This window comes from Salvia hispanica, chromosome 6 (genome assembly GCF_029641045.1).
Source record: "Salvia hispanica isolate PSC_SH4W2 chromosome 6, Shi_PSC_v1, whole genome shotgun sequence".
Taxonomy (NCBI): domain Eukaryota; kingdom Viridiplantae; phylum Streptophyta; class Magnoliopsida; order Lamiales; family Lamiaceae; genus Salvia; species Salvia hispanica.
This window is the reverse complement of record NC_142697.1, coordinates 30,436,508-30,447,197: the sequence shown is the minus strand read 5'-3', so window position 1 is coordinate 30,447,197 and position 10,690 is coordinate 30,436,508. Positions and strand designations below refer to the sequence as shown.

Sequence of the window (10,690 nt, the reverse complement as noted above, 5' to 3'; positions counted from 1 at the left end):
CAAAAACTTGGTGGTAAAAAGGTTGTTGGTGAAAACTTGTTGAATATAATTGTCAAATCAAATCATGTTGTGTTGTTAAATGATACTCCTTTCGTCTCATAAAATATACGCTCTTTCTTTTTTAATTCGTTCCACAAGAATATACACTTTTTAATTTTGAAAACTTTTTCTTTCTAATGTGGTGGTACCCATTCCCCACTAACAATACTTTAATTACTTTTTGTCTCTACCTCTTTTTTACTTTACCAATTTTGCATTAAAACTCGTGCCGTCCCCAGAGTGTATATTCTTTAAGGACCGAGGGAGTATGATTGATAATGGAGAGAAATGTTTCATGTGACTACATTGTACTCCTTCATTTACACGATAATACATCTAACAAAGGGAATAAATGTTGATGTGATCTGAATTGTAAATCATTCATAAAGTTAAGAAATGTCACATGTGACTAAATTGTACTCCCTTCATTATATTTCCTCTGTCCGTGAATAGATCTCGTTTTTTATCATTTTGGTCCATTCATGAATATGAGTCCCGGTTCATAATGACCATAAATGGTAAAAAGGCTCCACATTCCATTAACTCATTCCACTCACATATCATTTAAAACTAATATATATAAGTGGGACTGCTATTCCACTAACTTTCTTTCACCCATTTTTCTTAATATTTTTAAAAATTCGTGCCATAAACAAATGAGGCTCTTATTCACGGACGGAAGGAGTTTGATTGATTAAGATAAGAAATGATAGTTGCATGTGATTGTGGTGGCCCAATCAAGCCATCATTCCTATTTATAGGAGTAAGTATTTGGTATAACAAAAAGGCGTAGCAACAATTTCACTTTGATTTTAGCCTGCAGGGAAAGGGATGAGTAAGTGCTGCAGCCATGGCCGCCAACTTCGGATCCATCCCCTTGATTGGTATCTCTTGAAATGCTCTTACAAAATCAAAGTGTAGCAAAAGTTGTTCAACAGTTGGACAAAGCTTGCAGAGATGCTGGCTTCTTTTACGTGGTAAGAATAATGTCTTTCTCTTCCTTATTCTATCAATATTTTTGTCATCTGAGACTGAAATGAAATAATTCTAAATACTACTATGTGTGTGTGAGAGGGGGGGACTTATTAGCGTGTGTGATGTTGCAGAATCACCACAAGTTGAAAAGATATGTGCTTTTCGTCTTCTTATTCTATGGAATTTTATAGATATTTTTGTATCTTAAGTTTTAAGATTCAACTCATGCTGATTTGTGTGAGAAAAAAAATCAGAGTTTCTTCCTTGTTCCTTAGCATTTTGATGAACTTAGTAGTGTTTATGCAGACGGGCCATGGGATTCCGGTTTCAGCAAGGCAAACACCAACAAAAATTGTTGTATGATTAGGAATATTGAGGAGTTCATTATCAACAAAATGATGGTAAAGAGCATTTCAAGAGATACCAATCAAGGGGATGGATCCGAAGTTGGTGGCCATGGCTGCAACACTCACTCAGCTCTTTCCCTGGAGGCTAAAATCAAAGTGAAATTGTTGCTGCACTTTTTGTTCTACCAAATAGTTAATCCTATGAATGTTTAATTGCTTGATTGCACCACCACATCCACGTGCAACTATCATTTCTTGCCTTAATAAATCATAATAATGGAGGGAGTACAATTTAGTCACATGTATCATTTCAAGATTACTTAGAAACATACTCCCTCCGTTTCACTATAGTTGAGTCATTTTACTATTTCGGAAAGTTTCTTCATAATTGAGTCATTTCCTTATATGGTAACTTTTTTGTTTTTCTTACTTTACCTCTTACTTTATTCTCTCTACTTTATTCACTTTATACTTTATTTTCTCTGCCTTTTCATTTCTCTTACTTTTTTATCTATTTATTTAACGCATCCAATATTCATTTCTAAGTGCCGAAAAATTTCACCTCAACCATGACAAAACGGAGAACAAATCAGCCGACATGTTACTTGCATTCGCATCTTCGTGCCACTACCATCCTCGATCTCCATATATACCTTGAGTAAAACTTTTACTTGAATTTACTTATTTAATTATTATAGTGTTGATATTTATCTCTTATTTTAATTTCATATATTTGAGATGCAACTGAATTAATGCGATTTAATAAGTTTATGTTTGATGCAATAAATGTAACAAGTTCATAAATTTGAAAAGATGTACTTCCAATTAAATTTCAAATTAACATGCCAAATTCAAATTAGAGATAAATACTTATAATAATAAAAAAAATCATAGTAACACCCCTCCATCCACCATAAGTGAAGAGTTTCATCTGGGAATGGGATTTAAGTAAATTGTTGTCCGCGAATAGAAGTCCCATTCATTTCCAGTACGGATTTTAATAAATGCTAAGAAAAGTGGATGGAAGAAAGTTAGTGAAATATGGACTCCCCCCCTATTTATTTTAGTTTTAAATGATATGTGAGTGGAATGTAAGACATCTTTACCATTTATGGTAATTATGAACCGACTCCTATTTGCGGATGAAGGGAGTAATATTTATTGAGTTAAGTGAGAATAAAGTATGCGAGAGGAAAAAGTAAAAGAGAATAAAGTAAGAAAAAGTGAATAAAATAACATAAATTTTTTTTGGCTTTTTGCCAAAAAAAGAAGAAATCAATCTTTTATAATAGAACAACCAAGAATGAAAAGTTGATTGATTATAATGGAACGAAGGGAGTACTATAACAAGTAGGGATGTCAATGTAGCCCGCAACTCGTGGGTCGGCCCGAATAGCCCGCCAAATTTTCAGGGTTAGGGCTGAAAATTTCTAGCCCGATAAAATTACAGCCCGATTAGCCCGCACCCGATTAACCCGCAACCCGTTAGGGCCAGACCCGAAAACCCGATGGGCTGGCCCGAAAACCCGATAAAATTTCTATCGTTCTATTTGTTTGACTATAATTCGACACTTCATTGATTATTTTATAATATAGATTACTAAACAATAACTTTTATTTTTATATATTAAATATATAAATTATATGTTAAATTTTTATTAACATAATAATAGATATATAAATTAGAAACTTCAAATTCACTAAAAAATATATTTAAATTTCTAAAACATGCTTTAAAATTTCTTGATGTTTATGTTTTATTGTACATAAATCTCAAATATTAGTATTTGATCATGTTTATGTTTGAGTTTAAGCATATATATATCAAATTTATCATAATTAAATATTTTACATTCTATAAATATAACTAATTTTCACTATTATTTATAGGATTGAACGCATGTTAATTTTATCGGTAGCAACCCGATTAGCCCGTTGGGCTAGCCCGAAACCCGACCTTTTAGGGTTAGGGTTGAACTTTTGTAACCCGAATAAATTACAGCCCGATTAGCCCGCACCCGATTGACCCGCAACCCGAATAGGGTTGGCCCGAAACCCAGTGGGCTGGCCCGATTGACATCCCTAATAACAAGGAGTAATTGAGAGTATAAAGATAGTTTACACCCAAGTCCACTGCTAAAATTTAAATTAGAAAATATAACTGTAGTCAACTATACTTGAATAAATAAATAAAATTATCTCTTGTTATTACTATAGTAAAATCTTGTTTGCCTCCACGTTTTCTTGCTTTTACTCTTAAAAATTTGTTGAAACTATCTTTTAAGCTTATATTATATGCACATGTGCATAAAATTTTGGCAAATTACAGATTAGATTGCAGATGATGAGATAGACCTATCTTTTTTTTGGCCTCTCATTCCTTATCAAATTAAAGAAAAAATAGACATCTTAAACAAGACGGAAGACATATTATAAAAAAAATAATCTCAACTATTATAATTTAAATATAAAATTAAATACATAATGTTAAATTGAAAAAACCCTTACAATAAAAACCTTATAAATAAAAATATATTGAAAGGATAACTCAAAAACTAATGTTAGTAGTCCCTCATCCGTCCCGGATATTCGTCTTAGTTTTTCATTTCGGTCCGTCCCACATAATTTGTCATATTTTACTTTTATCATTTTTAGTAGTGAACCTCATATTCCACTAACTCATTCCTACTCACATTCTATTATAAAACTAATATATAAAAGTAGAACTCACATTCCACTAACTTTTTCAACCCACATTTCATTATAATTCTTAAAACCAGTGTCCGATCAAAGTGACCCGAATTATACGACGGAGGACGTACAATTTTAAAAGATGCTGAAAAGACTCTCCCATGTGATATTGCTAGCCTATAGGTTATAGATGACTTGACAGCTAGCAGCTACCATTGTTTTTAGAGCTTCCGTATGCAACTTTAATTTTCAGCCGCTCCTTCCCACTATGTACTTCTTCATCGTTCAACAGTACTAATATTGGAGTACAATTTTTTGCATTTTGGTTTGTCACTAATAAAAATTACATTTTATTTTTAATATATATAATAAGTAGATTTCATATTTTATTAATTTAATATACTCACATTTTATTATAAAATAATAGGTACAAAACCATCAAAATAATTTAAAAATACTCTTTCCATCACATAGTAAATGTCACACTTGGAAAATGACACGAAAATTAAAGAGATTTATTTTGTATATTAAGTGGTGAGAGAAAATATAATTTTATAATAAATGTGAGAGGGAACTTTTTCTAAAAGAGAAAATATGACATATTTTATGGGACAAACTAAAAAGGAAAATGTAACATCTATTATGAAACAGATGGATTACTATTATTGATAGAAAATAAATTGAACATGATCTGTATGTGACTCTTTACATCAAACAGTTTATACTCAATAAAAATAATAATTGACCAAACCCGTTATGCGATTAGGATGCGCAAGTATCTTGAACTGGTTGATTAGCTTGGACAAGACTAGACATATAAAACTTTTTAGAGGTTTTTTTATTTTTGGTTTTATATAATTGTATGATTCAACGTCTTCCTAAATTCCTAAATGGTAGAATATGTTTAGAGTGTGCCTAATGAAAGAGTACAATTTATTATAACAACTTCAACATAATGGTGAACTCGGACTAGTCATAGACTTAATATTTGTTTCTACACTAATTCTAATGTATATTTGAGAAATAAATTATGCTACTGGCTTAATGGCAAAAAAATTTATTCACGGTAAAAATAACTTTATAGTTAATATGTAGTATTACTATTTTTTACTTTAAAAATAACAACTATTTTTATTTTAGTTAGAAAAGAGAGAGAGCAATTTATTTGTAAATATAGATACTGGACATCTTGAATGAGACAAATTAAAAAAAAAAGGACATCTTCTATGGGACGGGAAATATAAAATATACTCTCTCCGTCCCAACTAAGTTAGGTCAAAACTTTTGGGCATGAAGATTAAGAAATTGCGTTGAAAAATAAGTTATTGAAATAAAGTAGGATAGATAAAGAGAGAGTAAAGTAAGTGATAGAATAAAATAAAAGTGATTGAATATTTTAATATTTTTTATCAAAAAAGGAAATTACTCGACTTAGTTGGGTCATCCCAAAAAAAATACAACTATCCCTGCTAAGGGAGTAGATATAATGAATCATTATAAAGCTATTACTGCAATAAATTTTCAATTGGTAATTGAAAAAATATAAATATAGGACACTTTGTTAAGAAAGAAAATAAAAATTTTAATAAAAATATCCCATGCTCTCAATCAGATTAAAGTATAAAACTTTAAAGGATTCCCCCTATAAAAATACCCCCACTCCATAACATTAATAAAGTAATGTTACTACCTACTCCTCTATCTGCACCAATCACCCTTCTCTTTCTCTTCCATTTTGAAGCTTTTCTGTAAAAATGGCGGACACTGCTCTTGACCTATTATGCTGGTTCCGTTGGTAGCTATTTCTTAATGTCTCTTAAAATAGACCAATTCAATTTAGAAAATCCTTTTTTTTTATTGAATTTTTTTTTCATTCTCCACTTACATTGCTCCAATCAATTTTTTTTTCTATCTCTTTCTTATTTTACCAATTGTGTATTTAAAACCCGTAACTCTTCAAATATTGTACCCAAACCTTGGCATAGGTTTTTATTTTAAACTTAATATGGAAGTCAAGGCCGGCTTGGGGTCTTCTTCTTCAACATCAAAGCCAAGAGCTCATACTAGAAGAAGGGGCATGAGGCCACAGGTCAATCTTTATTTAAAATGCTCTATGGGAACGATGCTTTTTCATTTGAGTTTATTGTACAATTTGATAGTAGAGTATACAGAATTATATAATAAAGTTGGTTCCAAATTGAATAAGGAATTAACCACCTTTAAAATCAAGTACCTAGATCATGATGGGGATGAAATATGGTTGCCTTTTTCCTTTCTATTTAACATGCCCACTTCCCCTGTGCAGGAGCTGTATAATGTTTTGCTTCCAAACTAGGAAAAGATTCAACAACTTTCAAAATTGTTTAAGATTATGCTCAAGCGCGTGATGTATGGCTCAAACCTACCGATAATTTTAGATGGTAGTCGCAGTAATAGTACTAGTATTTATTTTTTCGCCTAAATATATATGGTTCGGGTTTTCTTTACTTGGTTCTTTCCCGAATCTTATTGTCGAACCAAGTATATACAGTTCGAGAAAGCTTCTTTCCCGGACTGTACTAGTCGAACTTATCTTGTAATTGTCGTCATTTATCTATTGGATGGTTCGAGTTTTCTTTAATTGGTTCTTTCCCGAACCTTAATGTCGAACCATGGTTCGACAACAAGGTTCGGAGCATGGTTTGACAATAAGGTTCAGGAAAGAACCAAGTAAAGAAAACCCGAACCATCCAATAGATAAATGGCGACAATTACAAGATAAGTTCGACTAGTACAATCCCGAAAAGAAGCTTTCCCGAACTTATCTTGTAATTGTCGTCGTTTCTCTATTGGATCAGATCAATTTGTTTTCTTGTATTTGTACTATTTCATTTCCTTTTTTTAGTAAAAACTTTATCATCTCTCATATTTTACTTTTTCTTTATCTTTTTTACGTTGTTTTATCCCTTACTTTACTCTATCTATTTTAACCCCATCAATTTCTTAAATCTCGTGCCAAAAAAAATGCCCAACTACCCAGAGAGTATAATGGATCGATTTTATTTTCTAGTATATGCACTTGTTTTGCAAAATACAATTTTAGTGTTTGTTTTAACAGTCGACGCCGCCTCCTCTAAACTTGCCCTCAAATGATATGTTAACAATGTAATAACATGTTCTAGTAATTGGATATGTTGGTACTATTTTATAATATAGTAACAATGTAATTAAAATGTTTTAGTAATTGGACATGTTAGTATTACTTGTAAATGTATTTAAAACTGCATTCATAATCTTGGGCCTATGCGAAGCCCACTGAGTATTATTTCTAATTATAAGTGAAAAGAAAGGTATGCATAGTATTTGGGCCTAAGAGAAGCCCAACGTGCAATAACATAAATTGTGGCGTCAGTGCAAAAACAAAATTAAAATAATCTGAATAATTAAATAATACTATGAATAAAAAGATAAAATAATTAATTCAAGTTTTGAATTTAACTCACGCAAAAAGCTGAAATGGCTGATTCAGTGGAATCGAGAAAAAGATATTAAGCAAAGAGAAACTAAAATTGCACTCAATAAATCAAATAAAAATTTCTGCACAAAGTGACTTGTACCTAATTCAACCAAACGTCCTAACCCTCTTGTGTTCCTCCACAGAGAAATAGTGGTTATTTTCTCGCTTCTTTCTTTAGAATTTTGGGTACTTTGTTAAATCTCTAAATTGTTTATGATAATAATAAATCCATAAATTTTTAATTCGATCTTTTCCCAAATTTTAATCAACCATTTCTTAAAATATTGTGCAGTAGACGGGTATATATATGTACTCTCATCGATCCTTGTTTTCTTTTTGGTATATAGATTGAGGAAAAAAAAAGTTAGTGTGTTAGAGTGAAATTAGAATAAAGTAAAAGAAATGACAATACATAAAAAGAAAAAATATACTCCTTTTTGATAAATATATAAATAATTTAATTATATTAGAACGTGCTAAAATAGAAAATTTATCTAGTTAACAGAGAATAAAGAGAGTACTTAATCCATACCAAATTACTAATTAATAATCAAGAATCAATATCTAAATTTTTAATATCTAAAAAAATCTAATTATTGCATTTATCACTACTCTTATAAGTTATAACAAAGATATTATATCTCTAAATTATACAAATTACTAATTGGATTGAAAAGGAAAGATTTGGGTTACTTTTAATAAAAATCGAGTTTTTGTTGTTCAGTAAATATAGTCAAATTATAAGAAAGTCTAATTAATTCTTAATGAACATTGGAAAATTAATGGTATCATTTATCAAATAAATAGGAGTGACAAGTAAAACTGCAAGCTCAATAGAAAGTATTTGAAGTGTAATTGAGGTGAATTAGTCATTGAAATTTTTTTGTTTTTCGATTTTTGGATCCCAGTTATTTATAGTAGTAGAATTACATTAATATCATTTACATACAGATATTATATAACATGGTACTCCAAATTCCATGCTTTTACCATTGCAACAAATGGTCAATGATAGTAATATTAATAATTATGTAAGACCAATTTCAATTCCAGCAAAACGACTATTATTAGTATTTTTTTTTATCATAATTCGGTTCAATGTCACCTGATCTCTGTCGCTTTATCCCCCTCAAAAAATATTCTCGATGTGCGTCATTATCTCACCACTATTATTTACTCTGTTTTCCCTTTTCGCATTTCTTCTTTTTCTTCGAACACAACTCTTTCCTCATTACTTCTTTTCCCCACTCCAGAGTTCCATGTTCTTCAATTATCTTTCTTAATACCACCAATTACATAATACACTCATAATTTTTCACTTACAAAAGTAACTAATTAACCACTTGAGTTGTCAATGTAATTAAAATAAGTTTAATATTTTGTATACTTTCTTTTAGACCGATAGTCATTTAAATAACGAAATATGATTAGTTTCGGATCAATTAGTAAATTTTGAAAACATAACATTAAATCTCTGTTTTTCTTTTTATCTCAATTTTCTCATCCGTGTGAATTTAGATAAAATTGATGGTGATGACAATCTTATATAATTGCGTAAATCAATATCTTCCTAGCTAAGACCTAAATGGTAGAATGTGTTTTGGGTGTGCCTAATGAAGGTACAATTTATGATAACAACTTCAATATAATGGTGAACTCGGAATAATCATAGACTTTGTATTTGTTTCTACACTAATTCTGATCATGTATATTTAAAATCTCGTATTTTGAGCATTAAGAAATTGCTGGGATTTGTATTGAAAACACACACTTTCAGGTATGGTTTGTAAAGGTTCTTATTGTGTAAACTATGTTTTCCAAAAGAGACAAGATAGTTAAGCTAACCGCATAGCCTTTTGTTATTTACTTTGGAAATGGATAACATATTTGTTAATTATTGCAGTATCTCGATCAAGTCACATAACTGTAACATGAGTGTGGTTATCACTGAAAAAGGTTCAAAGCGAGATACATATCTCTTGTAGATTATTGAATGATAAAGTCACAACAATTAATTAATTAATTATTTCTCAATATTTAAATATTTCACCAAGTATGTATTATTGTCGTGCACTAATTTCATGACTTTCAATATTTATTAGCTAGAGGTGTTGATAGTGGTATTATATTGAATTGTGTCTCGGCAAAATCCAGATTCATAATTTATCGATAATGGTACTGCTAAATCATGTGTCAATGAAACGTATGAACGTATCTTCCTGAATTTTATCAATATATGTAAGAGAGGTTACTTTGCAAAAGTCCTTTTCTCATTACGATCTCCAAGTAAAAGTAATTATAAAGTATGCAAATTTTGTTAAACTGACGGAAATTGAAAAATGTGACCACAATACTTAGACTGGAGTTGAGCACTTTCACATTGAAATATAAGGACGAAGGCAGTGATGATATCTTGTGATGATACTGATTTACAACTTAGAGTCCGACCACAACAAGCGACTAGAGTTGTATCCACTTTTTAGTATGTTTGGTGGAATAGTATTTCCTTATTTTTTAAGCCATTATTTTCTGGTTTTCTTTATGGTTTTTTTCCAAATCCTAGTATGAGTCCAACCATATAGTTACTAGTATTAAAGTGTGTTTTGTGATTGTTATTCTCGACAGTTTATCAATGTAATTCATTTACTCTTGTATTTGTCTCTATGTTCTATCTTTTCTCCTCAAACCCTGATGTCAAGATCTTCTTCTCCTAATGTTCATCTCTTGTTTCGTTCACTCCGACTATATATTACTCGTATCAATTTGCTCTTAGTGACCAATCCTAGTTAATCACATTTCTCATAAGTGCACTTTTTAGTTTAGTTTTAACAACAATTGTAATAATCATATACTACAATATAAGTTGCACATAAACTTTTCCAAAATGTTAACTAGCTTGTAAGTAATGAAAAAAGATATATATACACACAACAATTATGTGGGTCGACCGTAAGGGTCCACGGAGAGAATACCGATTGTTATTATTGCCTAATGAGGAATACATGATACAATGTGCAAAGTCAGGATTTTAATACATTATGGGAAATTATTCCAAAAAGAAAAAGCTATGACAAGTGAGATTAAATTTATATACTACAATATATAAAATGGGCGACGTATATAATCACTAAATGCTTGAAAA

The 10,690-nt window shown here is 30.5% G+C and overlaps 2 long non-coding RNA genes across 2 annotated transcripts; both read left to right on the top strand.

The window, feature by feature from the left end:
- The first annotated feature begins 837 nt into the window (after positions 1-837).
- On the top strand, positions 838-1,790 carry LOC125208579 (uncharacterized). Its single transcript, XR_007174138.2, has 2 exons — positions 838-1,016; positions 1,321-1,790. It is a non-coding gene; the product is annotated as an uncharacterized LOC125208579 (long non-coding RNA).
- A 3,930-nt stretch (positions 1,791-5,720) lies between these two features.
- On the top strand, positions 5,721-6,957 carry LOC125204695 (uncharacterized). The gene is made up of 2 exons (XR_007173619.2): positions 5,721-6,141; positions 6,358-6,957. It is a non-coding gene; the product is annotated as an uncharacterized LOC125204695 (long non-coding RNA).
- The last annotated feature ends 3,733 nt before the right edge of the window (positions 6,958-10,690 follow it).